Source organism: Aotus nancymaae, unplaced genomic scaffold (assembly GCF_030222135.1).
Source record: "Aotus nancymaae isolate 86718 unplaced genomic scaffold, 86718_ANA_hifiasm-v0.15.2.pri h1tg000059l, whole genome shotgun sequence".
NCBI lineage: Eukaryota > Metazoa > Chordata > Mammalia > Primates > Aotidae > Aotus > Aotus nancymaae.
In genome coordinates, this window is record NW_026988473.1 from 22,361,156 (window position 1) to 22,388,454 (window position 27,299).

The 27,299-nt window shown below is 34.5% G+C and overlaps 2 long non-coding RNA genes across 2 annotated transcripts in view; both read left to right on the forward strand.

Annotated features, from left to right (window-relative positions):
- LOC105717293 (uncharacterized) overlaps nucleotides 1-6,763 on the forward strand; it is a 201,973-nt gene extending 195,210 nt beyond the window's left edge. The window contains exons 3-4 of the long non-coding RNA XR_001107499.2: nucleotides 4,072-4,137; nucleotides 6,701-6,763. This is a non-coding gene — a long non-coding RNA (uncharacterized LOC105717293). The remainder of the gene's footprint in view (nucleotides 1-4,071; nucleotides 4,138-6,700) is intronic.
- Nucleotides 6,764-20,025: 13,262 nt separating this feature from the next.
- LOC105717294 (uncharacterized) lies at nucleotides 20,026-26,621 on the forward strand. Its single transcript, XR_001107500.2, has 3 exons — nucleotides 20,026-20,185; nucleotides 22,095-22,240; nucleotides 24,496-26,621. It is a non-coding gene; the product is annotated as an uncharacterized LOC105717294 (long non-coding RNA).
- Nucleotides 26,622-27,299: the final 678 nt, after the last annotated feature.

A 27,299-nucleotide genomic window follows, 5' to 3' on the forward strand; every position in this document is an offset into this window, starting at 1 on the left:
AGAAGAGCTAACGATCCTAAATATATATGCACCTAATACAGGAGCACCCAGATACATAAGGCAAGTTCTTAAAGACTTACAAAGAGACTTAGACTCCCACACAATAATAGTGGGAGACTTCAACACACCACTGTCAATATTAGACAGATCAACGAGACAGAAAATTAACAAGGATATCCAGGACTTGAACTCAGACCTGGAACAAGCAAACCTAATAGACATTTACAGAACTCTCCACCCCAAATCCACAGAATATACATTCTTCTCAGCACCACATCACACCTACTCTAAAATTGACCACATAATTGGAAGTAAATCACTCCTCAGCAAATGCAAAAGAACGGAAACCATAACAAACAGTCTCTCAGACCACAGTGCAATCAAGTTAGAACTCAGAATTCAGAAACCAACCCAGAACCGCACAGCCTCATGGAAAATGAACAACTTTCTCCTGAATGTTGACTGGATAAACAATGAAATGAAGGCAGAAATAAAGACGTTCTTCGAAACCAACGAGAATGAAGACACCACATACCAGAATCTCTGGGACACATTTAAAGCAGTCTCTAGAGGAAAATATATAGCAATAAGTGCCCACATGAGAAGAAAGGAGAGATCTAAAATTGACACCCTATCGTCAAAATTGAAAGAGCTAGAGGAGCAAGATCAAAAAAACTCAAAACCTAGCAGAAGACAAGAAATAACTAAGATCAAAGCAGAATTGAAGGAGATAGAGACACGAAAAACCCTTCAAAAAATCAATAAATCCAGGAGCTGGTTTTTTGAAAAGATCAACAAAATAGACAGACCACTAGCCAGACTAATAAAAAAGAAAAGAGAGAATAACCAAATAGATGCAATAAAAAATGACAAAGGGGATATCACCACAGATTCTACAGAAATTCAAACCATCATCAGAGATTATTACAAACAACTCTATGCACATAAATTAGAAAACCTGGAGGAAATGGATAAATTCCTGGACAGCTGCCTCCTGCCAAGCCTAAACCAGGAAGAAGTCGAAACCCTGAATAGACCAATAACAAGGTCTGAAGTCGAGGCAGCAATTAAGAGCCTACCACCCAAAAAAAGCCCAGGCCCAGATGGGTTCACAGCCGAATTCTACCAGACATACAAAGAGGAACTGATACCATTCCTACTGAAACTATTCCAAATAATCCAAAAAGAGGGAATCCTTCCCAAATCATTTTATGAGACCAACATCATCCTAATACCAAAACCTGGCAGAGACTCAACAAGAAAAGAAAACTACAGGCCAATATCCATGATGAACATAGATGCAAAAATCTTCAATAAAATAATGGCAAGCCGATTACAACAGCACATCAAAAAGCTTATCCACCATGATCAAGTAGGATTCATCCCGGGGATGCAAGGCTGGTTCAATATACGCAAGTCTATAAATGTAATTCACCACATAAACAGAACCAAAGACAAAAACCACATGATTATCTCAATTGATGCAGAGAAGACCTTCGACAAAATTCAACAGCCCTTTATGCTAAAAACCCTCAATAAACTAGGTATCGATGGAACGTATCTCAAAATAATAAAAGCTATTTACGACAAACCGACAGCCAATATCATACTGAACGGGCAAAAACTGGAAGCATTCCCTTTGAAATCTGGCACTAGACAAGGATGCCCTCTCTCACCACTCCTATTCAATATAGTACTGGAAGTTCTAGCCAGAGCAATCAGGCAAGAAAAAGAAATAAAGGGTATTCAATTAGGAAAGGAGGAAGTCAAATTGTCTCTATTTGCAGACGACATGATTGTATATCTAGAAGACCCCCTCATCTCAGCCCAAAAGCTCCTGAAACTGATAAGCAACTTCAGCAAAGTCTCAGGATACAAAATCAATGTGCAAAAATCACAAGCATTCCTATACACCAATAACAGACTTAAAGAGAGCCAAATCAAGAACGAACTGCCATTCACAATCGCTACAAAGAGAATAAAATACCTAGGAATACAACTAACAAGGAATGTAAAGGACCTCTTCAAGGAGAACTACAAATCACTGCTCAACGAAATAAGAGAGGACACAAACAGATGGAGAAACATTCCATGTTCATGGTTAGGAAGAATTAATATCGTGAAAATGGCCATACTGCCCAAAGTAATATACAGATTCAATGCTATCCCCATCAAGCTACCAATGACCTTCTTCACAGAACTGGAAAAAACCACCTTAAACTTCATATGGAACCAAAAGAGAGCCCGCATAGCCAAGTCAATTCTAAGCAAAAAGAACAAAGCAGGAGGCATCACACTACCAGACATCAAACTCTACTACAAGGCTACAGTAATCAAAACAGCATGGTACTGGTACCAAAACAGAGATATAGACCAATGGAACAGAACAGAGGCATCGGAGGCAACACAACATATCTACAACCACCTGATCTTTGACAAACCTGATAAAAACAAGCAATGGGGAAAGGATTCCCTGTTCAATAAGTGGTGTTGGGAAAACTGGCTAGCCATATGCAGAAAGCAGAAAATGGACCCCTTCCTGACACCTTACACTAAAATTGACTCCAGATGGATTAAAGACTTAAACGTAAGACCTAACACCATAAAAACACTAGAAGGAAACCTAGGCAAAACCATTCAGGACATAGGAGTAGGCAAGGACTTCATGACCAAAACACCAAAAGCATTGGCAACAAAAGCCAAAATAGACAAATGGGACCTAATCAAACTCCACAGCTTCTGCACAGCAAAAGAAACAGTCAATAGAGTGAATCGGCAACCAACAGAATGGGAAAAAATTTTTGCAGCCTACCCATCTGACAAAGGGCTGATATCCAGAATTTACAACGAGCTAAAAAAGATTTACAAGAAAAAAACAAACAAGCCCATTCAAAAGTGGGCGAAGGACATGAACAGATACTTTACAAAAGAAGACATACATGAGGCCAACAAGCATATGAAAAAATGCTCATCATCACTGGCCATTAGAGAAATGCAAATCAAAACTACATTGAGATACCATCTCACACCAGTTAGAATGGCAATCATTAAAAAATCTGGAGACAACAGATGCTGGAGAGGATGTGGAGAAATAGGAACACTTTTACACTGTTGGTGGGAGTGTAAATTAGTTCAACCATTGTGGAAAACAGTGTGGCGATTCCTCAAGGACCTAGAAATAGAAATTCCATTTGACCCAGCAATCCCATTACTGGGCATATATCCAAAGGATTATAAATCGTTCTACTATAAGGACACATGCACACGAATGTTCATTGCAGCACAGTTTACAATAGCAAAGACCTGGAACCAACCCAAATGCCCATCGATGATAGACTGGACAGGAAAAATGTGGCACATATACACCATGGAATATTATGCAGCCATTAAAAACGAGGAGTTCGCGTCCTTTGTAGGGACATGGATGAACCTGGAAACCATCATTCTCAGCAAACTGACACAAGAACACAAAATCAAACACCACATGTTCTCACTCATAGGCGGGTGTTGAACAAGGAGAACACATGGACACAGGGAGGGGAGCACTATACATGGGGGTCTGTTGTGGGGGAGTGGGGGGGACAGCGGGGGGGTGGGGAATTGGGGAGGGATAGCATGGGGAGAAATGCCAGATATGGGTGAAGGGGAGGAAGGCAGCAAATCACACTGCCACGTATGCACCTAAGCAACAACCTTGCATGTTTTTCACATGTACCCCAAAACCTAAAATGCAATAAAAAAAAAAAAAAAAAAAAAAAAAAGGACAATTACAAAGATATGTTGGTAATGATAAAAACAGATCCAAGATTGTGAATTTCTCTGAAAGCTGTGAAGAGAAAATGCTGAGGAGGGAATTCATGCACAGCGAGGCTTCAATTATATTAGAAAAGTTATGCATATTGCACAAATTATTTTTTAAATTCATAGGTGTTACCTAGATAAAAAGGAGCAGGATTGAATAAAAGAGTATTTTATAGGTTTATGTCACACTGAAGAAAAAACTCAAGGCTCTAACTGGAGTGGAGCATATTAAAAAATACTAGTGACCTCATCACTTTAAATTTCTCCCAGATTCAAGGATCATAGTGCAAGAGAAATGGCTGAGCTTCCGTCAGGCTGCTCCTTCCCAACTGCTCTGTAAGTAGTTGTGAAAATAATTAATATGTCTCTCTCATTCTATTGGCATTGATCCTTTATTTCTGACATTTTGTAAGATGCACATTTACATGTTGCACTTATACTCTAGGGGCTAATTTTTGAGTTTTAGAACAAAATTAAATATGTTGGAAGGCGATGTAAACTAAAATGTCATATTTAAATGATTGAGAGCCACTGAGGCAAAATGTCAGCAGGATTCAAAATACTTTCCTAGGAAACTAGTTCCATATAATATAAAATGTAGCCGGAGACCCATATCCCATTAAAATGTAAATAGACATCCCAATATGTTTCTTCCAAACTTTTTTATAAAAATTGAGCTGTATTTTATGCATGAGGCTGTAGCTAAAATTGTCTTGTTGCACCTCTGCATTGGGATTACTGGGAGTTTTAGTATTTGATGCCAAAAGACATGAAACTCATATCCAGAAATCTATCCGGAGAAAAGTGAGGTTGAGCTATTATTTCCCATATCCTGTGTGCATTATGGGTTACTGGATCAGATCCAGAAAGTTGGTATTAGTTTGAACCAACTTGGAAAATCTATAAAAAGATAGGAGCAGATTATTTAGTTACTGTGAGATTCTTTAGAGTAGGCAGCTCTTGCATATTCTAGTTTATACTTGAAAGATCACTATATTTATGCATCTGCATGCACTTAGAAATATTTTTTTTCTCTAGTCAATTATCCCTATGTTTTCCAATAGTAGGAGGATGTGATAGTTCAGAAGAGCAGCTTGGGAGAAATATAGCTGCATATAAAATCTGTACCCACTCATCCACATGCTACATGAATGACCAAGAGTTAGGTTTCCCAAACTTTCGGAGTTAATTTTCATCATCTGAAGTGGGAGTTACAGGAAGTACCTACCTCATAATGCTTTTGTACAGATTGAATACATAACATATCTAGGATGATATTGTAGACATACCTAGGGAGTGAAAGATGATCATTATTTTTATTTATGGCATTATTATTACAAAGTGGAATTAAAAAAAATGGGTTTGGCCTCCTCTTGCTCTTTGACTCATCCTTTTGTGTCCCTCCCCATTCTGCCATGGGATGAGGTAGCAGAACAGCCCTTGTGAGATGCCAGCCTATTGATCTTGGTCTCTTTACCCTTCAAAACTGTGATGAAATAAAATTATGTTCTCTATAAATTACTCAGTCTGTGGCATTCTGTTACAGCGACTCAAGACAGGCCAAAACGGAAGCTTTATTAAGCTGCTTTGGAAATTTTTTCATCATTAAATATCTTTCTTAAATATTTAGAACTTTGTAATGGAGACAATAATTTGAAAGGAAAAATTAGTAGAACTAATTTTTATTCATAATATATTGGTATATTGTATAATTTAAATTTACTAAAGAAACTTACTTTTCAAGTTAATAAATGCAGTATATTTTCTTTTATTAGCCAAGACTTTAAACACCTCTATTCAAATTTGGGGGGAAATGGTAGAAATTAGGAAGCATAACATATAAATAAGATATACGAGAAAGAGCAATTTGTTCATAATAGACTCCAAATTATATCAGCAAAATTGACCTTTAAAAAAAACTTCTGATACTAGTATTTGAAAAGGTACTCATATCCCATTTACTTCTTTTTATTTGGAAAAAGGAAAATATGCATACATTATCCAAAGAGAGTGTATAAATGGATTCACTAGTTAAACTTCAGCAGAATGTCATGCAACAATATTCCAGAATTCCAATTACATTTTAGAATTGGACTGTCCACAAAGATGATTTTAGGATGGAACACACATACGTGCAGATACATGCACTCAGGCAAACTAAAATTGTCCTGAATTTATTTCTCTAGGACTTATTTAAAAGGTAAATGAAACATAATGATATACAAAATAGAACAATTTTCTAGAAGCCAGGTAAGTATTGTTTGTCTGAATTTGTTTAAAAAAATCATTAAGTAAATACCACTTGAAATTTAATGGAGTCTATTTGCAAAAACTTCTAAATTTTTGTTATGTATCAACCAAGACAGCTAAAATCATGTACCATGAATCATGTAATTGTTAATATTACAATGAAATTGTTTAGTATCTGAGTCCTAAAATAAGGGAGAAAAGAATGAAAAATAACCTTCGAATAAACTCTTTTATATACTTCAATTATTTGTAAAAGTTTTATATGAGTGAGTTCATATTTGCTAAAGTTAAGAGGTTATTTTCTTAGCTTCCATATGTCTGGTCAAAGCTATGGCTATGAGAGAGGATATTCAATGAAATATGAGCTTTGATACTAATTTGGGTCTCACCAATGCCAAGGTCAGCTCCTCTGGGTTATAGTAACAGACTATTCATCATGCTTTGTCTCCATGTGTGGCCTTGTTCTGAGCTGATGAGGATCTGCAGTTCACTGGGCATTGCTTGTGACTGAAGGGCTAAAATTAAATCAAATGACAGAGATCAGTTGGCTTCACCTCTTTATATAAAAGATATTTTCTTAGGATAAAGAAGAGTCAAGAAGTAAAGAAACTCTTATATATCCCTCTGAGAAAATCTTCCTTAATTCCAGTCAGATCCAGACATGACGTGCTATTTATTCACAAAAGTCATTCTCAGCAAGGGAAACTCGTGTAGGTAAGTAAAAAATTTGTTCTCAAAAACTTCTTTTTGAATCATTTATCCATTACCCTCTGCATTTCTAAACTAGCTTTCTTTTAGAAAAAATTTGTTCAGTGTGGTGCTTTGGAAAGAAAGTTTTTGATCACTCTGGACACTGTATTCTAATAAAAAGCACACTAAAATGTGAAAGTAGTGCTACCTAATTATGCCCTGACTACAAAAGGAGGAAAATTAGAACATATCTATGTACATACACTTTTTAAGCAAAATTTTCTACTTTAAGAAGATAGGAAGAATCAAACATAAGATCTTAGTTGAATTTTTACAAAGGTATTTGCGTTTCTCACATTTAACATTTTACAGTACAAACTAGAATGAGCTAACATTTTGTTTCAGTGTTCATAAATACAATGTGAAGAGGCAGCTGTATTAAATTCGGAATAAAATAATTTTGTTTCAAAGCCAAAATTGATTATCTCGCTGTTGTTTAACTTTGAATAAGTCATTTAAATATTTGGGACCATGGTGTCTAATCTCTTCATAAATTCTAAAATGACTATAATGCTGTTGAACCTACAAGGTTATTGTCATTCTCAATTTTTTCCCCAACTGTGCTTTAGCCACCTCAATAACAGATGCCTACTTCAGTGAATACTCTCCAGTCAATCAAACAATGGATCTAAGCTGGTGATTGTACATCCAGTGACAATTTTTCACTAGCTGATTGGGTCTGGAAAGTGTTTGGGAAATAGTTTTCTTACATCAGACACCAGAGAAACAATGATTTTAAAATATAATAATGTTTGAGTAATTGTCACCCAAAAGTCTTCCATAAAATCTATTCAAATTATCTAATATAAATTCATTGTATATATTGGAATAATATATCTTTTGGGAATATCTATCTTCTCAGTCAAGGAAGCTGGACTCCTACTATATAATTCTGCATGTAGTTTTAAATGACATTGAATATATTATTATACTAAATAAATAGGATGGAATTTAATTTCAAATACTAATGATTAAAAATGTATGATAAACTGATTTACTCTGACTCTATGAAAATTTTGACCTTATCTTATATTCTTTTCCATGATTTTTTCATGAATAGTAATTCATAGAAAGAATATAAGATAAGGTTAAAGTTTATATTCTATATGTTATTTATATAACTCCTATAATATGGAATATGGAGTTATATAAAAAACATATAGAATACATATTTATTGATAAGCCCTCCATATATGAGAATTTATAAAATACTGTAACTTTTACCTCAGTATAGATCAATCTATCTAATTCCAGCTTTTAGTTTCTCCAATGTAATTGTGGGATTATGGAATTGTAACAAATTTACTCTCAAGAATGAGAGGTGAAGACTTCTTTACTATCCTCTTATATTTTCTCACTAAATTTTTGGCAACCACATCCTGTATTTTTAAGTGGTTAATGTATAGCAATAACTAAAACACTTAATTTAAACTTAAAATCTTCTTCCAAATTATAGTTTACGTGAAGATTGAGTTCCATGGCTAAATAGCTTTTGAATTATTCTCTATGTGTTCTACTAACTTTTAACAAGAGTCCCTAGATTTCATTTTTACAAACATGTCCATAAATGATGGATGAACCCCTAATGGTGCAACATAGTTCCAGTAGTCTCATAGTATTGTTCAATTTTCTTATCACCTGCTCTCTGATTTATTAAATTTAGCACCTATGAAATATATTGAAATGTTGAGCCTGCTCAAACCTTTCCACCTAGATAGATAGTTTCTTCTGACAAATTCAGAGTGACTTTCCCAGTAGTATCACTGTGAATGTTGACGACCTCTTTATGCTAAAAATTCCTTCCAGAAAAATGATAACTTCCTGGCAGGAATGCCATGAATATTAAATGAGATAATACATATGAGAGAGACCCAGTGATTGGTAGTGTGTACTATCAGTATCAGTTTGCTTCTTGTCCTGGCTACAAGGAAACAAAAAGAATACCTCATCACTAAGCAGGAGCTGAGAGACATTGATTAAATTTAGGCCATATTTCAAAGTGGTTATTCTCATTACAATGCTTTAACCAGGACACTAATTAAAAAATGGCAGAGAGGGCCGGGCGCGGTGGCTCATGCCTGTAATCCCAGCACTTTGGGAGGCCGAGGCGGGTGGATCACTGGGTCAAGAGATCGAGACCATCCTGGTCAACATGGTGAAACCCCGTCTCTACTGAAAATACAAAAAATTAGCTGGGCACGATGGTGCGTGCCTGTAATCCCAGCTACTCAGGAGGCTGAGGCAGGAGAAGTGCCTGAACCCAGGAGGCGGAGGTTGCGGTGAGCCGAGATCACGCCATTGCACTCCAGCCTGGGTAACAAGAGCGAAACTCCGTCTAAAAAAAAAAAAAAATGGCAGAGATAGTTTTTAATTTTGGCTGCTATTATAATTTCTGGCATAGAATAACTATGCTTATTTCACTTAGAGACTACAGAACTAGACTGTATTCACTTTAAAACATGTCTCCACTTGCAAGTTGATTACATCTGAAAAGAGGAATGTTGGATTAATTAGATTTGCTTTGTGATTGCGTTGTTTTATTTTATTTAAAGATAAAGTAATACAGAAACTTATGGATGCTTATTTAAAATAAGTGCGATTTTTAAGTACTTTGGGACGTTACCATAGACAAGGAAATACTTTAAATGAAGTACAATTAATAGATTGCATATACTAAATATGCACTGACTAAATATAGGAAAAGGGTTTTCAGAGAGAATAATTTACATAAAAAATATTTTTAGGCAGAATAGAGCCAAGCTCTTTTGCATATATTTAGAATAATATTAGGCTGTTTTTCAAAGCTCTATTTCTTGGTGAATATTGAATGTGAATATTTTACACCTCTCCAACATCACCACCTCAGTGAGTTTGTCTAAAGATATGTTTACCTCTTATTCTTTTAGTCAAAATTGGCAGACACCTGTAGGGAACATGTCCTTCAATGCTGGGCTCTTGTCTCTGGATTTTCACCATTTTAATATATTAGCTCCACAAGTCCCACTGCCTTGTTAAAACCCTTATATGTTAAGTTTCATTTTTTTTCTTTTTAAAAGAATTTAAAGACATTCTTAGTGGAAACATTACTCCACAATATATCACGTGCCATTTTTGGTAGTGGAATTCCTTGATACTCCTCTTAAATTTAATTATTAGGAAGAGGTAAAAGGTTATATATATATATATATATATATATATACACACACACACACACACACACACACACACACACATATATATATATACCTGTTTCATATACTCTTGTATTGTGTTGCTAAGAAGCTAAAACTTTGGCATTCAGCATTCATTAAAAAAGTAGAGCTCAAGCATTAGTTAGGCACCCTAAACTGTTATTATGCTTATGCTAAGTAAAAATGTAATGTACTGAGTAAAAAACACCTAGTCACAGAAGACCACATGTTCTTTGATTCCATTTATAAGAAATGCCCAGAATAAGCAAAATTATAAAGCCTGGAAGTACAGTAGAATTTTTCTAGTGTCAGGTGTCTTGGATAAAATTGGAGTGATTGTTCATGAGTATGAGATTTCTTTTTGGGGTGATGAAAATAATCTAATATTTATTGTGATAATAGTTGTACAAATCTGTGAATATACTAATACAGTTTGAATTTTATATTTTTAAGTGGTGCATCACATGTCATGTAAATTATATCTCAACCTATAATTTTAAAATTTAAAGCAAAACAAAGACATTTTTAGAGAGAGAAATACAACTGATCATCAGACCTAATTGAAATAAAAAGTCAAAGATATTTCTATAGCTAAATAGAAGATGAAATTTTAAAAAACAGATGAAAGCTTAGATATATAGAAAGAAAAAAATGGAAAACAGTGTAAAGAAAATGAATAAATTTTGAATCTATAAATTAATGGTAACAATTTAAAATCCATAACAAAAATAATATGAAGGATACTAATAAGTGTTTAAAGTATTCTAAGGAATTTTTACTTGGAAGTACGTACAAAAGTTGTAGTTTTCCAGCACTATTTGTTGAAAAGACTACTCTTTTCTTCATTAAATTGTCTTTAAATCCTTGTCAAAAATTCTTCAAGCATAAATGTGAAAGTTTATTTCTATACTTCCAATATTATTTCATGTATCTGTGTGTCTGTCCTTATTCCACTACCACACAGACTTGATTACTGTAGTTTTCCAGTTAATTTTGAAATCAGAAGGGTATGTTATTTATTTCTGTACATTTTCAAAATTGTCTTGACTATTCAGGGTCCCTTGTGATTTAAAATTAGCTTGTCAGTTTCTCCAAAGAAGCCAGCTAGGATTATGAGTGGGATAATGTCTAACTTGAAGATTGGTTTTGAAATGATTACCACTTTTACATTAATAACTTCTAATTTATGAACATAAGATGTGGGTCCATTTATTTAGATTCTTTTTAAATTCTTTCAAAAATGTTGTGTATATATCTTGCATTTTTTTGCTAAATTGATGTGTATTTTATTCTTTTCGAAGCTATTGTAAATGACAGTAATCTATGATAAACTTAATAAGTCAAAAACATGTGTTATATTTATATTTAAAAAAAATAAAAAATAGAAATATAACTACTCCCCCACTTTAGATATGAATCATCCCTTTGTCCCGTGTATGCACACTGTCTAAGCTACTTGGCTGTTAATCACTCTCCCTTATCAGATGAACTGTCACATATCACAGAACATATGCTCCACTAACTCTATTTGATGCAGTAATGGCCCCAAAGGGCAAGAGTAGTCATACTGGCAATTTAGATATTCCAAAGACAAGCTGTAAAATGCTTTTTATAAGTGAAAATGTAAAAAATTTGGACTTAATGAAGAAAAAAGAAGTCATACGTTGAGGTTGCTAAGCTCTATAGTAAGAATGCATTTTGTATTTGTGAAATTGTGAAGAAGGTAATATAAATTTGTGCTAGTTTTGCTATCACACCCCAAACTGCAAAAGTTATGGCCACAGTGCATAAGGGCTTAGTTACGATGGAAAAGGCATTAAATTTGTGGATGGAAGACATAAACAGAAACGTGTTTCTATTGACAATGATGTGTTGTGTCAGAATGCATTGAGCCTATATGACAACTTCAGCAGGAAGTCCCTGAAACAAGTAACACAAAGTCATTTACTTCAAATTAGAGAGAGTACACAGATTCAGAAATAGGTTTGAACTAAAAAGTATAAAACTTACTGGATAGGTTGCATCTGCTGATTAAACTTAATGAGAGGTATGTATATTTATAACAGAAATAGTATATATAGGGTTCCATGCTATCTGTGGTTTCAGGCATCCACTGATAAATAAAAATAAAAGGGAATTACTGGACTTTCATTTGAAGAAAAGCAGAGAGAAAACTGTAATAGCTGAAGCTAGAGGTATATAAAATTTTTTTTCTGTTAAAAATATCCCATAACATGCTTATATACTACTCAGAATGATAATAGAGAAAGTGAGTTTAATTAATAAACTAAAGTCCTGAGTACAGTGAAAGGTGAGTTTATCTACAACAAAAGGGGAAATGGCCTTTTCTTGGAAATAATTAGTAAGGATTGAATGGAGGAAGAAGAACAAGTTTGAGTGGCTCCTGTAGGTGATAGAAGCAGTATGAAAATGAGGTTAAAATACTATAAATCGAATTATTCCTAATGAGACCATTTGTGGCAGAATAACCTAATAGGTTCTTGGGTTAGAAGATTAAGTGTATTGTCATATTTCAAGGATTGAGTATGGTGGGGGCTAATTTTAATAGAAGAAAGAGGAGAAGGACAGGAAGAATTTGAGTTCTCTAGAAAACCCTGAAGAGGGAGAAAAGAGGCAGGGTTTAAGATATGTGAGAAATGGGTGAGGTGAAGAAAACTTTAAAAGGAGAGACACTAAGGAAATTGTGTCCAGAGAAACATATGAAATGGCATGAATAATTTATTTATGGATATCACTTAATAAACATTTTCTCAGTCTTTCCTGTGAATTTGTTAATTATATACACATTACTCACTAATATTCATACCTACCCAGGGATAAAGGAATAATTTAAAAAGCATTGATTTCATGTCTGAGAAGGCCTACGAAGCCCATAGATAGCACGTGTGCACCCAGGAGTTCCCAGAATGGGACACTGAACTCTGGAAGCCATTGCCTGTAACTGTTTCTGATAAGATTCTTGCCTGTCCTCATGGAGTCATCCTACCATCAAGCTGTGCACGTATTTGACTCTTTAAATTCTGCCTCTTGTGCACTTGAAAACATGCGCCTTCCCTGTTTGTAATAATCAATGAGGTACTGTGCAGCTGATGTCACTAGATTTCTATTTTCTACAACATCTGTTTGGAGATGCTCTATGTGGTAGACCAGAAAAGCTTGATGTTACCTACCACCAACACAAACATATGAGATTGTGTTTAGACCCCTAACGTGCCCCTACCATACTTTCAAATTCCAAGAGCTGAAGGAATCAGTAACTCAGGCTGGGAAACCCTGAATAAAAGATACTGAGGTTCTAGAAAGAATCTGTGATAAGAGCTGCAGTGGCTGAATCTATAAGGCATTTCAGAAATAGTATTAGATAATGTTGATATTCTATTTTTAATGTAATAATTCAGAAAAATTCAAGAAAAGATACAAGTCAAGATTCATGAGGATTCTTATTTCCAACAATCCACTGTAAAGTTATTTCATCATCTGAGACCAGAAGGCAGAAGAAGAAGCAAATTTTCTGAGTGCAATATAATTAGTTTGTTTTTGATAAATAGGTTTTGAAGTGATTACAGTGCAAACATTATAAATAAATTTTCGAGGGGGAAGTTGGTTATAAAATATAGCTCAATTATTTATCTAATGCTCACCACTTTTTTAAGATTGCACAATCTTGAAGAGAATAAATTAATTTATATTTTAAAATATTAGGAAAGATAAAAAAAAACACTGCTAAAACCAAAATGGCTTCTAGAATACTTAGATATAGTTTCTCATGAAAGTGATGTGAGGCATACCTGGCTGTAAGATTGATGCCGTTTTAGAACATAAACATACAAAATAATGATCAGTTTATGATTAAACATTTGATAAGTGTATTAACCAAAGTGAGAAAAAAATAATCACAGCCTTTAGGGACTCATCAGAGTCTGGAAGGCGTTGCTTTGCCTCCTTCAGATTATGAACCAAGCAGTTAAATGTGTGTACATCTTCCCTCAGTCCTCTAGCAGAGCTACCAGGCATTGGCTTCTCTTTGATAAATAGAAAGCAGCTGGTGTCTCAAGGATGGCTATTAATCTCCTCACAAGATAAAAGGAACTGGGAAAAGCTGAGGAATTCTTTGTAATCAGTGATTCATGCATTCTTTACCGAAGAATAATAAAAGATCTTTGAAGCAGTTTCTGTTTAGAAGACGGATGCATTTTAATTGATACATGGTCACTTTAAGAAATCAGGCTATACCAGATGAAGTCTAAATTTTAAACAAAATTCCTTTGTTTGTTGTTATTAAACTTTAAGTTCTGGAATACATGTGCAGAACATGCATATTTGTTACAAAGGTATACATGTGCCATAGTGGTTTGGGGCACCTATCAACCCGTTATCCAGGTTTTAAGCCTCACATGCATTAGGAATTTGTCCTAATGCTCTCCTTCCCCTTTCCCCACAACCCCTGACGGTTGGGGGGAAACATCACACACAGGCCCTGGTGTGTGATGTTTCCCTATCTGTGTCCATGTGATCTAATTGTTCAAATTCCACTGATGAGTGAGAATACGCGGTGTTTGGTTTTCTGTTCCTGTGTTAGTTTGCTGAGAATGATGGTTTCCAGCTTCATTCCTGTCCCTGCAAAGGACTTGAACTCATTTTTCTTTATGGCTGCATAGTATTCCATGGTGTATAGGTGCCACCTTTTCTTTACCCAGTCTATCATTGATAGGCATTTGGGTTGGGTCTAAGTCTTTGCTATTGTGAATAGTGCTGCAATAAACATACGTGTGCATGTCTTTATAGTAGAATGATTTATAATCTTTTGGATATATACCCAGTAATGGGGTTGTTGGGTGAAATGGTATTTCTGGTTCTACATCCTTGAGGAATCTCCACAGTCTTCCACAATGGTTGAACTAATTTACACTCCCACTGACAGTGTAAAAGTGTTCCTATTTCTCCACATCCTCCCAGCATCTGTTGTTTCCTGACTTTTTAATGATCTACATTTTAAATGGTGTGAGATGGTAGCTCATTGTGGTTTTGATTTTCATTTCTCTAATGACCAGTGATGATGAGCTTTTTTTTTCATAGGTTTTTTGGCCACATAAATGTCTTCTTTTGTGAAGTGTCTGTTCCTATTATTTGCCCACTTTTTGATGGGGTTGTTTGTTATTTCTTGTAAATTTAAGTTCATTTTAGATTATGGATATTAGCCCTTTGTCAGATGGATAGATTGCAAAAATTTTCTCCCATTCTGTAAGCTGACTGTTCACTCTGATGATAGTTTCTTTTGCTATGCAGAGACTCTTTAGTTTAATTTGATCCCATTTGTCAATTTTGGCTTTTGTTGTAATTGCTTTTGGTGTTTTAGTCATGAAGTCTTTGCCCATGCCTATGTCCTGAATGGTATTACTTAGATTTTCTTATAAAAAATTTACATTTAAGTCTTTAATCCATATAGTGTTAATTTTTGTATAAGGTGTAAGGAAATCATCCAGATTCAGTTTTCTGCAAGTGGTTAGCCAGTTTTCCCAGCACCATTTATTAAACAAGGAATCCCCTCTCTGTTGCTTGTTTTCACCAGGTTTGTTAAAGATCAGATGGTTGTAAATGTGTGGTGTTATTTCTGCGGCCTCTGTTCTGTTGCATTGATTTATATATCTGTTTTGGTACCAGTACCGTGCTCTTTTGGTTACTGTAGACTTTTAATATAGTTTGAATTAAGGTAGAATGAGATTCCTCCAGCTTTGTTCTTTTTGCTTAGGAATCTCTTGGCTATGCGGGCCCTTTTTTGGTTCCATATGAAATTTAAAGTAGTTTTTCTAGTTCTGTGAAGAAAGTTAATGGTAGCTTGATGGAAATAACATTGAATCTACACATTATTTTGGGCAGTATGGCCATTTCCACAATATTGATTCTTTCTGTCCATGAGCATAGAATGTTTTTCCATTTGTCTGTATCCTTTCTTATTTCTTTGAGCAGTGATTTGTAGTTCTCCTGGAAGAGATCCTTCATGTCCCTTCTAAGTTATATTCCAGGTATTTTATTTTCCTTGGAGCAATTGTGAATGGGAGTTCACTCATGATTTGGCTCTCTGTCTATTATTGGTGTATAGGAATGCTTGTGATTTTTGCACATTGTGTCCTGTTTCGTATCCTGAAACTTTGCTGACGTTGCTTATCAGCTTAAGGAGTTTTTGGGCTGAGGCGACTGTGTTTTCTAAATATACCATTATGGCATCTGCAAACAGAGACAATTTGACTTCCTTTCTTCCTATTTCAATATACTTTATTTCTTCCTCTTGCTTGATTGCCTGGCCAGAACTTCCAATACTATGTTGAATAGGAGTGGTAAGAGAAGGCATCCTTGTCTTGTGTCAGTTTTCAAAGGGAATGCTTCAAGCTTTTGCCCATTTACTATGATATTAGCTATGGGTTGGTCATAAATACTCTTATTAATTTGAGATATACTCTATCAATACCTAGTTTATTGAGTTTTTTTGACATGAAGGGTGTTGAATTTTATCAAAGGCCTTTTCTGCATCTATTGAGATAATCATATGGTTTTTGTCATTAGTTCTGTTTTTGTGATGGATTACGTTTATTGACGTGCATATGTTGAACTAGCCTAGGATCTCAGGGATGAAACCAACTTGATCATGATGGATAAGCTTTTTGATGCACGGATGGATTCAGTTTACCAGTATTTTATTGAGGATATTCACATAGATATTCATCAGGGATAATGGCCTGAAATTTCCTTTTTTGGTTTCTCTGCCAGGTTTTGGTATCAGGATGATGCTGGCCTCATAAAATGAGTTAGGGAGGAGTCTCTCTTTTTCTATTGTTTGGAATAGTTTCAGAAGGGATGGTACCAGCTCCTCTTTGTACCTCTGGTATAAAGAATTTGGCTATGAGTCCCTCTGGGCTTCTTTTGGTTGGTATGCTATTAATTACTGCCTCAATTTCATTACTTGTTATTGGTCTATTAAGGGATTCAACTTCTTCCTTGTTTAGTCTCGGTAGGGTATAGTGTCCAGGAATTTATCCATTTCTTCTGAATTTTCTAGTTTTTTTGTGTAGAGATGTGTATAGTATTCTCTGATGGTAGTTTGTATTTCTGTGGGATCAGTGGTGATATCCCCTTTATCGTTTTTAATTGTATCCATCTGATTCTTCTCTCTTTGCTTTTTTATTAGTCTGGCTAGTGGTCTACCTATTTTGTGAATATTTTCAAAAAAACAGCTCCTGGATTCATTGATTTTTTGGAGAGTTTTTCATGTTTCTATCTTCTTCAGTTCTGCTCTGATCTTAGTTATTTCTTGTCTTCTGCTGGCTTTTGCATTTGTTTGCTATTGCTTCTCTAGTTTTTTTTTTTTCTTTTTTTTTTTCAGGATTATTCACACTGGAATTCTCTAGTTTTTTAATTGTAATGGTAGGCTGTCAATTTTAGATCTTTCCTGCTTTCTGCTATGGGCATTTAGTGCTATAAATTTCCCTCTAAACACTGCTTTAGCTGTGTTCTGGAGATTCTAGTACGTTGTGTCTTTGTTCTTGTTGGTTTCAAAGAACTTACTTATTTCTCCCTTAATTTTGTTTTTTGTCCAGCAGTTATTCAGGAGCAAGTTGTTCAGTTTCCATATAGTTATGCAGTTTTGAGTGATTTTCTTAATCTTGAGTTCTAATTTGATTGTTCTGTGGTCTGAGAGACTGTTCTGATTTCCCTTGTTTTGCATTTGCTGAGGAGTGTTTTACTTCCAATTATGTGGTTGATTTTATAATATGTGCTATGCGGTGCTGAGAAGAATGTATATTCTGCTGATTTGGGGTGGAGAGTTTTGTAGATGTCTATTAGGTCTGCTTGGTCCAGAGCTGAGTTCAAGTCCTGAATATCCTTGTTAATTTTCTGTCTTGTTAATCTGTCTAATATTGACAGTGGGTTGTTAAAGTATTTCACTATTATGTGGAAGTCTAAATCTTTGGTAGGTCTTTAAGAACTTGCTTTATGATTCTGGGTGCCCCTGCATTGAGTGTATATATATTTAGGATAGTTAACTCTTCCTTTTGCATTGATCCCTTTACCATTATTTAATGCCCTTGTCTTTTCTGATCTTTGTTGGTTTAAAGTCTGTTTTATCAGAGACGAGGACTGCAATCCTTACTTTTTTTGGCTTTCCATTTGCTCAGTAAATCTTCCTCTATCTCTTTATTTTGAGCCTATAAGTGTCTTTGCATGTGAGATGTGTCTCCTGAATACAGGAAATCGATGGGTCTTGACTCTTTATCCAATTTGCCAGCTTGTGTTTTTAAATTGGGGGCATTTAGCCCATTTATATTTAACGTTAATATTGTTATGTGTGAATTTGATCCTGTTATCATAATTCTAGCTGTTTATTTTGCACATTAATTGATGTAGTTTCTTTATAGTGTCATTGGTCTTTATATTTTGATATGTTTTTGCAGTGGTTGGTACCAATTTTCCCTTTCCATATTTAGTGCTTCCTTCCAGAGCTCTTGTAAGGCAGGTCTGGTGGTGACAAAATCCCTTAGCATGTGCTTGTCTGTAAAGGATTTTATTTATCCTTCGGCTATGAATCTTAGTTTGGCTGGATGTGAAATTCTGGGTTGAATTTTTTTTTAAAGAATATTGAATATTGGCCCACCCTCTCTTTTGGCTTGTAGGGTTTCTGTAGAGAGATCCACTGTTAGTCTGATGGGCTTCCTTTGGTAGGTAACCAGATCTCTCTCTCTGGCTGCCCCTAAATTTTTTTCCTTCTACTTTGGAGAATATGATTATGTGTTTTGAGGTTGCTCTTCTTGAGGAGTATCTTAGTGGCATTCTCTGTATTTCCTGAATTTGAATGTTGACCTGTCTTGCTAGGTTGGGGAAGTTCTCCAGGATAACAACCTGAAGTGTGTTTTCCAACTTGGTACCATTCTCCCCATCACATTCAAGTATGCCAATCAATCATATGTTTGGTCTTTTCACATAGTCCCATATTTCTTGGAGTCTTCATTATTCATTCCTTTTCATTGTTTTTAATCTAATCTTGTCTACACTCTTTATTTCATTAAGCTGATCTTCAATCTCTGATATTCTTTATTCCACTTGATTGATCTGGCTATTGATACTTTTGTATGCTTCATGAAGTTCTCGTGCTGTGTTGTTCAGCTCCATCAGGTCATTTATGTTATTTTCTAAACTGGGGTATTCTAGTTAGCAGTTCCTTGAACATTTTATCAAAGTTCTTAGCTTCCATGCATTGGGTTAAAATGTGCTTCTTTAGCTCAGATGAGTTTGTTATTAACTACCTTATGAAGCCTACTTCTGTCAATTCATAAAACTCATTCTCAGTCCAGTTTTGTTCCCTTGCTAGTGAGGAGTTGTGATCCCTTGAAGGAGAAGAGGTGTACTGTTTTGTGGCATTTTCAGCCTTTGTGCTGGTTTTTCCTCATCTTCAAGGATTTATCTACCTTTGGTCTTTGATGTTGGTGACCTTTGGATTGGGTTTTTGTGTGGATGTCCTGTTGGTTGATGTTAATGCTATTCCTTTCTGTTTGTTACCTTTCCTTCTAACAGGTCCTCTGCTGCAGGTCTGCCACAGTTTGCTGGAGGTCCACTCCAGACCTTGTTTGTCTGGGTGTCACCAGTGGAGGCTGAAGAACAGCAAAGATTGCTGTCTTTTCCTTCCTCTGGAAGTTTTGTCCCAGAAGAGAACCCTCCTGATGCCACCAGAACTCTCCTGTATGATGTGTCTGTTGACCCCTGCTGGGAGGAGTCTCTCCAGTCAAGTGGTATAGTCATCAGGGACTCACTTGAGGAGGGAGTCTGTCCCTTAGCAGAGTTCAAGAACTGTGCTGGGAGATCTACTGCTCTCTTCAGAGTGGGCAGGCAGGAACATTTAAGTCTGCTAATGCTGTGCCCACAGCTGCCCCTTCCCCCAGGTGCTATGTCACAGAGAGATGAGAGTCTTAGAGTCTTATCTATACGTCCCTGACTGGGGTGCTGCCTTTCTTTCAGAGATGCCCTGCTCAGGAAGGAATCTAGAGGGGCAGTCCAGCCTCAGGCACTTTGCCATGCTGCAGTGAGTTCTGCACAGTCAGAGTTAACACTGTGAGGTGAAAACTACCTACTAAATCTTCGGTATTGGTGGACGTCCCTCCTCCCACTACACTTAATCATCCCAGGTAAACTTCAGACTGCTGTGCTGTCAGCAAGAATTTCAAGCCAGTGGCTCCTAGCTTCTGGGCTCTGTGGGAGTGGGACCACTTTGCTCCCTGGCTTCAGCTCCCTTTCCCAGGGAGTGAATACTTCTGTCTTTCTGGGGTTCTAGGAACCACTGGAGTGCAGAATAAAACTTCTGCAGCTAGCTTGGTGTCTGCTCAAACCACAGTCCAGTTTTGTGCTTTGAAACTCAGGGTCTTAGTGTTGCAGGCACACGAAGTAATCTCCTGGTCTGTGAGTTGCAAAAACTATGGGAAAAGCACAGTATCTGGTCAGATAGCACAGTCTCTCACAGCACAGTCCCTCAGAACTTCCCTTGGTTAGGGCAAGGAGTTCCCAGGCCCCTTGCACTTTTTGAGTGAGGCAATGCCCCACCCTGCTTCTGCTCACTCTCTGTAGCTGCACCCACTGTCTAACCAGTCCCAATGAGATGAACCGTATACCTCAGTTGTAAATGCAGAAATCACCCACCTTCTGTGTTGGTCTCATTGAGAGCTGCAGACTGGAGCTGTTCCTATTCGGTCATCTTGCCAGCAAGCCTAAACAAAGTTTCTTACTCAGAGTAAACTATTACCTAAAGATGTATATTGTATTAAGTTTCTTATTGTCTTTCATTGTGGAGTAGAATCACAAACCTGGTCAATTCTATTGGTGTCAAAAGTTCTTCTACTTGGTCTTAATGTCGTTTCTACCATCTACTCAATTGTATTTTGGGGCTAAAAACTGAAACATAGTGATTTAAGTTTCAGGTTTTAGAACAATGCATTTTTTTAAAGGAATGGTATATGGACCTCAAAATGAATAGTAGCCATTGAAATATCTTTGTAGCTTCAATTTTTTTAAATGAGAATTACTTTTAATTATGCACATTGTTCAATATAATTTACATTTTTCAATATCCATCAACTGAAAGAGATCCAAAGGACTGTATAAAAACAGATAAAAGAAAATCCATTTTATTAAATACAATATCTTATGTAAATGAAATTAAATTGCTTAATCACACAACCATGTAATATTGCATATTACATATTATAAATATTGCATATCACATACATATATTATAAATTGAAAAATATAATTTTTAAATATTTTATACTTAAAAATAGTAATTTAGTAGAATAATATTCAGTTCAGAGCTTTTTAAATATGAGTCCAACAATAATTAGTAATAATTAGCTTCTTCATTGAATCCATAATCAGATACCTGGGACCTTACATAGCAGAAATTGTGAGGGACAAATTACAAATGTATAAATGAAGAAAATCTCTCTGAGAATTTCAGAGTACTTTATTAATCCCTATTTATATGAATCATTTGGAATTAACTCAGGATGGAATTTGGAATGCCTATCTACTATATCTAGATAGATGGAGGATGTAGATGACACAAATAAGGCTCATACTATTAGTTATTATGAATAAACAAAATTCAATAGAATGCAAGGGAAGTGATGATTAATTCATAGCAGTTGTTATGAACTGGTATATAGTTCATATTTTTTCTATTATTTTGCCTGATCAATAAGTAAATGATTGTTAATTTTATGGATTTTTATGGCCAGATATTATTTGAAAAGATATAACTTCCCACAACCTTTAAACCAAAAATTGGGAGAGGAAAAAAAAACCTTAATAAGTACAACAAAAGCCCTGGAAATCTGAAATTCTTTTGCCCATTTAAAAAAGCTTAACAAAATATTGTGTCATTAATCCTAAAAATGAATGCATTTTGAAATATCTGCAGATTAGCTACTTTTTTCAGGAAACTATTTCACTTGGGGTTAGAAATATTTATTTATAAATCAAAAATAAATGCAATACTGCTAACAACTTTTTTAAAAAACTTACATATTCAATTGTTTTTCTTAGGTGATTTTTAAATGCTTTTAAGGACCTACAAGTTTCTATCCAAGATATTGAAAGTGTTTGCAGTATTTCTGATAAAAACTATGTCCCAAAATGTATTAAGAAGTCCCACTTTAAACTTCCTTATATAAGTCAAACCATAATGTTAGGTAAGTGTTTTGAATGTATGAATATTTTTATTTCCTCTCTTAGTGACACATACAGTCCTATATTTTGGCTTGTAAAGTTATATATTTTTATTAATTGTTCCTGTGTATGTGTGTATATATTGATGTATTAGCTTATTAATAACAACTCTTTTTTTCTTCCATTTCTGAAACATCAATAAGTTATTAATAATAAAATTAATATTGACGTATAAAGAAACAATAGTGCTTCAGCACTGACATTTATAATTTCTCTGCAGAACCACTTTCATTTATTCTAGTTACAAAAGTTGCCAGAAACTGTATTTAATACTTGGGGATTCTAAGAATCAATATATGGATTAAACATATTTTTACATTGAATAAACTTGTATGTCACTTTCATAAGTGCTCTAACATTTCATATCTATCTTAATAATATGATGATTTTTATAGTACAGATTTGCTTCAAATTTGCTGTAGTCTATATGTTGATGTCCCAAAATTCATATGTTAGAACTGAATATCCAATGTAATAGTATTAAGAGTTAGGGACTTTTGGGAAGTGATTAGGATATGAATGCTTCACCCTTATAAATAAGATTAGTGCTCTAATAAAAAAGGCTTGAAAGAGGCTGTGTCCTTGTACCATGTTAGGAGGTGACAAGAGTGCAATCTATGAAACAAAGAGCAACTTCGCCAGACATTCAATTTGATGGAGACTTTATCTTGAACTTCCCGGTCCCTGGAAAGGTAAGCAATACGTTTCTATGGTTTATAAATTATCAGTCTAAGATAGTTTGTTATAGCAGTCAGAATAGACAAAGATAAACATTATCCTATATATGTAGGAGTTTGGGTCATTTTGCATTCTCTAAATCAAAAAATACCAAAATGTCTGTGTACTCATTTGCAAAATTGTGAATATTTTATTAGAAACAAACACTTACTATAAAAACCATGAGGCAACTGTTCTGTTTTTACTTTTTATTTTTCCTTGATACCTTTTCCCAAAGCTTTTATGATGTTTCTGTATTGTGAAAAAAGAATAAAGAGAACTTTGTTCTTCATTCACTAGAATGTGCTGATCAAATCTTAACTGCCAAGATTGACACATAAATTAAATCCTTGTTGTAGGCAGTGGACATTGATTTAATATGAAGCAGCAGAGTCTATTCACAGGCTTGTTAGAAAGCTACATCTTACTACTAGTAAAATTTACAAACCAAGAGTTATGTTGTCTAATGCTTTTGGAGGTCATGGAAGATGGATTCTAGACCTTCTAATCACGACTACTCTTAATTTTTTAGCTATGCATTTTTTAAAGCATATATAAATACTAGATGCTCTATGACATTGTCAGGATTGTAGAAATTAAACTGCTTGCTGCAGTAAGAGATGGAGTTAGAGTATGAGGTGACAACTGTCATTCAATTGTTCTTACTTTTTATCACGTAGCTTGGTTGCACAGACTGAATTAATCATAGCTTAACACACTATCACTATTGGAACATTCATGATGCCTTTTTATCATTAATTTATCCAGTCATTTATTTAAATATAGAAAATAAAGATAATTTTTTATATCCACCACTCAAACTGAAAGCTAGAATACTCCTGTAAATAGAAAACGTACATATACCTGTTGGAACTGCACCTATCCAATTTTACTGTTGATCCTAAAATGAGCTGTTACTGTAACCTTTGTGTTTTTGTTTCATTTTTCTTATTTCAAGTTTTATAACACAGGTAGTCCTCTGGTGTTATTTCCAGCTTTATGTGTTAAACAGTCCCTTATATTGCCAGTGACTGGCCATGCTATCTCTACCATGTGCCAATGTTCTATATGGCACAAGTGTATTTGAGATCCTTTGAAGCACTTTTTTCTGTTCTATTGGTCACTTAGTTTGTGCCTTTATAAATGTAAATTTCTCTTAATAAGTATAGACTTTTTTGCTTAGATTCATTCTAGAAAGTACTCCAATCTCCTCATCTAAGTATATTCATTAAGCAAAAAAAATAGAGTTGCAGATAATTGTCTCAATGAAAAGAAATAATGTACACTGTTAAAAATGAAAAAAAAACCCTCATTTTAAGGCACTACATAATCAAACAGCATTTGATAGAAAATCAGGGAGAAAGATATTGCTTTCTTATAATGATGCTGCATTCTGGGTACTTAAACTGATTTTTGTAAAATTATATAAAGAAAAACTTCTTCAATTTAATATAGTCTCCCAATTTCTTCTTTTAGTTATGTTGGTGTATCTTTTCTTTAGGCAGTGCTGTTGTTGTAAATAAGAAAATCTGAAGAAACATGAAAAAAATTTGAAACGGCGAAAAAAAAAATAACATGCATATGAAAGTTTCAAGGGCTCCTATGGCTTCTAAGACAAAAGAGTACATAACCCCAGAAAGATGGGAAACTTATTGAGAATAGACCAATAACCTGCATCTTCCTTTTCTTCTTGGGACGTTTTCCAGATCTTAAGTGGTATCTAGTGAGAGAGTAAGCAGCTTGGCAGAAGACATCTACTCTGATGTTGAGAAACCAGCAGAGCTTTCTGAAAATTCATGAAAACATGGAGAAAAGAAAATGGAATTTGGGCACAGCTTTGTTAGCAGGCAAGACCTGTGCAGACAAGATTCTGCAGAGAAGAAATGCATAGAGGTTAAATATGATGCTCCATCTGGATTTTTCTTCAGATTATTTCAAAACTCTTAATGTAAACTGTGAAAAGTACTGAGAAACCTAGTAAAAAGTAGCTGAAACACTTAATGGATCTTTTGACAATCTTACAATGCTAAATATTTAGTGGGTCTGACAATATATTAGAGTTCAGAACCTGGCGAGAACTGGCAAGTTGGAGTGGGGTAGACCTAAAATAGATAAAGCCTTGAATATAATTGCAACTTCTAGTTAGCTTCATCCATTATGGACTTTTTTTTCCCCCCTAGAAGCCTAAAAGAGAATGGGTGAATGTTTCTTGGAGAAAGATATCATTCAATGCATCTATAATAGTTCATAACATGATGCCTGACACACAGTGAAATGTTAACAGGCATTCCATTATAAAGGCTTAAAAGAAAATATTTAAAAAATAGACAACATAGTTGAGCGGCAACTCAAATATTGAAACTTCCAAACATAAACTTTAATATAATTGTGATTAATATGTCAAGAATATGAGCGATGAGATGGAGAAATATACCAGATTGCTGGGAAAATATATACATATATAACAATGATACACAACTCTGTGTGTGTATTTCAATAATCTGGTCAATATAATATAAATTTTAGAATAAAATATATGAATGTTATTAAATTAAAAAAATAGGTTTAGAAGTGTGTTAGAAAAAAATGGAAGAGATTACTGGTACACTGGAAAACTGTCTAGACTAAAACACAGAGAGGAAAGAAAACTGATAGATATACAAAATGAAAGACAAGAGACATATGGGACACATAAAATAACAAAAGAATTATCAGAAGTAGATAAGAAAAATATAAGAAATAATTCATATTCAAAAAGATAATCACTAAGAATATCCCTAAGTAGATGAAAGACATTAAGCCACATATTCAAGAAGCACAGCAAACTTCATGTAGGATAAATACAGATAAAACCAAACTTAATTCACATTGTAATAAAATTGTTAAAACTCTAAGACAAAAATAATATCTTTGAAGTAAGAATGAGAAAAAAAGATTATTTTTAAGTGAACAAAAGCATAATGATCAGCTTGCTAATCACTGAAGAAGAAAAAATAATACGTCTTTGCAAAACAGATATAAAAACTACCAGTCTAGAAATCTATATTCAGTGAAAATGTTATTCCCAAGTGAAGACAAATATAAATATTTCTAGTCAACAAAAATGCAAAGGAAATTCATCATCAACAGTCTCACACAAAACATAATGGTCATCAGTGTTCTTCAGATAGAAGAAAAATTATGCCAAGTAAAAAGTAGAGAACGTAATGCTAACTATGGTAATGATATGAGTAAATCTAAATAAATATTGGTAGTAGAAAACAATAATTGTAGTCTGTTATGTAGATCGAAATCAATATAGAAATGAATATATGAACAAACAATACCTAAGGCAAGAAGAAGAAAAGAAGGTAATATATTCTAAAGCCATAAACTTGTCTGGGATGTGATGTATTAGTTACCTATATCAGATGCTAGTAAATTAAGGTGCATTTGTTCATGAAACCATTAAACAAATAATAAAATATTTTATAATAAATAACCCTACAGATGAGGAAATGAAACCCTACTGAAACTTGATTGATAAAAGAAAAAGGAAAGAACACACAATATGTAGAAAACAAATTGGATGTAAATATATCAATTTACAGCAAATGTAAATAAAGTAAAACTTCCATTATAAAGTGACTGATTATCAGAATGAATTTTTATGAAGAAAAACTATATTCTGTGTGGAAGAAAGCCATTTTAATTTAAGGTAAAAGGAACATTGAAAATGAAAGTATGATTTGTCATGCAAATCATTTTTTAAAAAGGAAGACAGAGGATCTATATAAATATCAAACAAAATAAACCACAGGGCATTAATTGCTTCTGGAAATGAAGAGGAGCACTTCAAAATAATAATACAGAGGAAAACAAACCAGGAAAATATAACAATAACAAATATTATGCAATTATTAACATAGTATCATAATTGTAAAGCAAGAATTAACAGAAGTAGCAAGTCCACAAGTCTTTCATCAAAATGGGAGACTTTATCACACCTCTGTCAGTGAGTAAATGAACAACCAAGAAAAAGTAGAAAGAGTTCACAAAATCTGAAAAATCTGATTTTCTCAATTAACTTCAGTAACATATACAGAACATGGCACACAACTGCAGAATACACATTTATTTTAACTGTATAAAAACCTTTGCTAAATATACATCAAGTCTGAGGAATGCAGCAATAGCCTGAATATATAACATGCTACTCATATGCATATGGTTTAGTCACTTATTGCTGCCTGATAGACTACCCCAAAACTTCACGGATTTACACAACAAATAATTAATTTATTTTCAAGAGTCTCTGGATTGTCT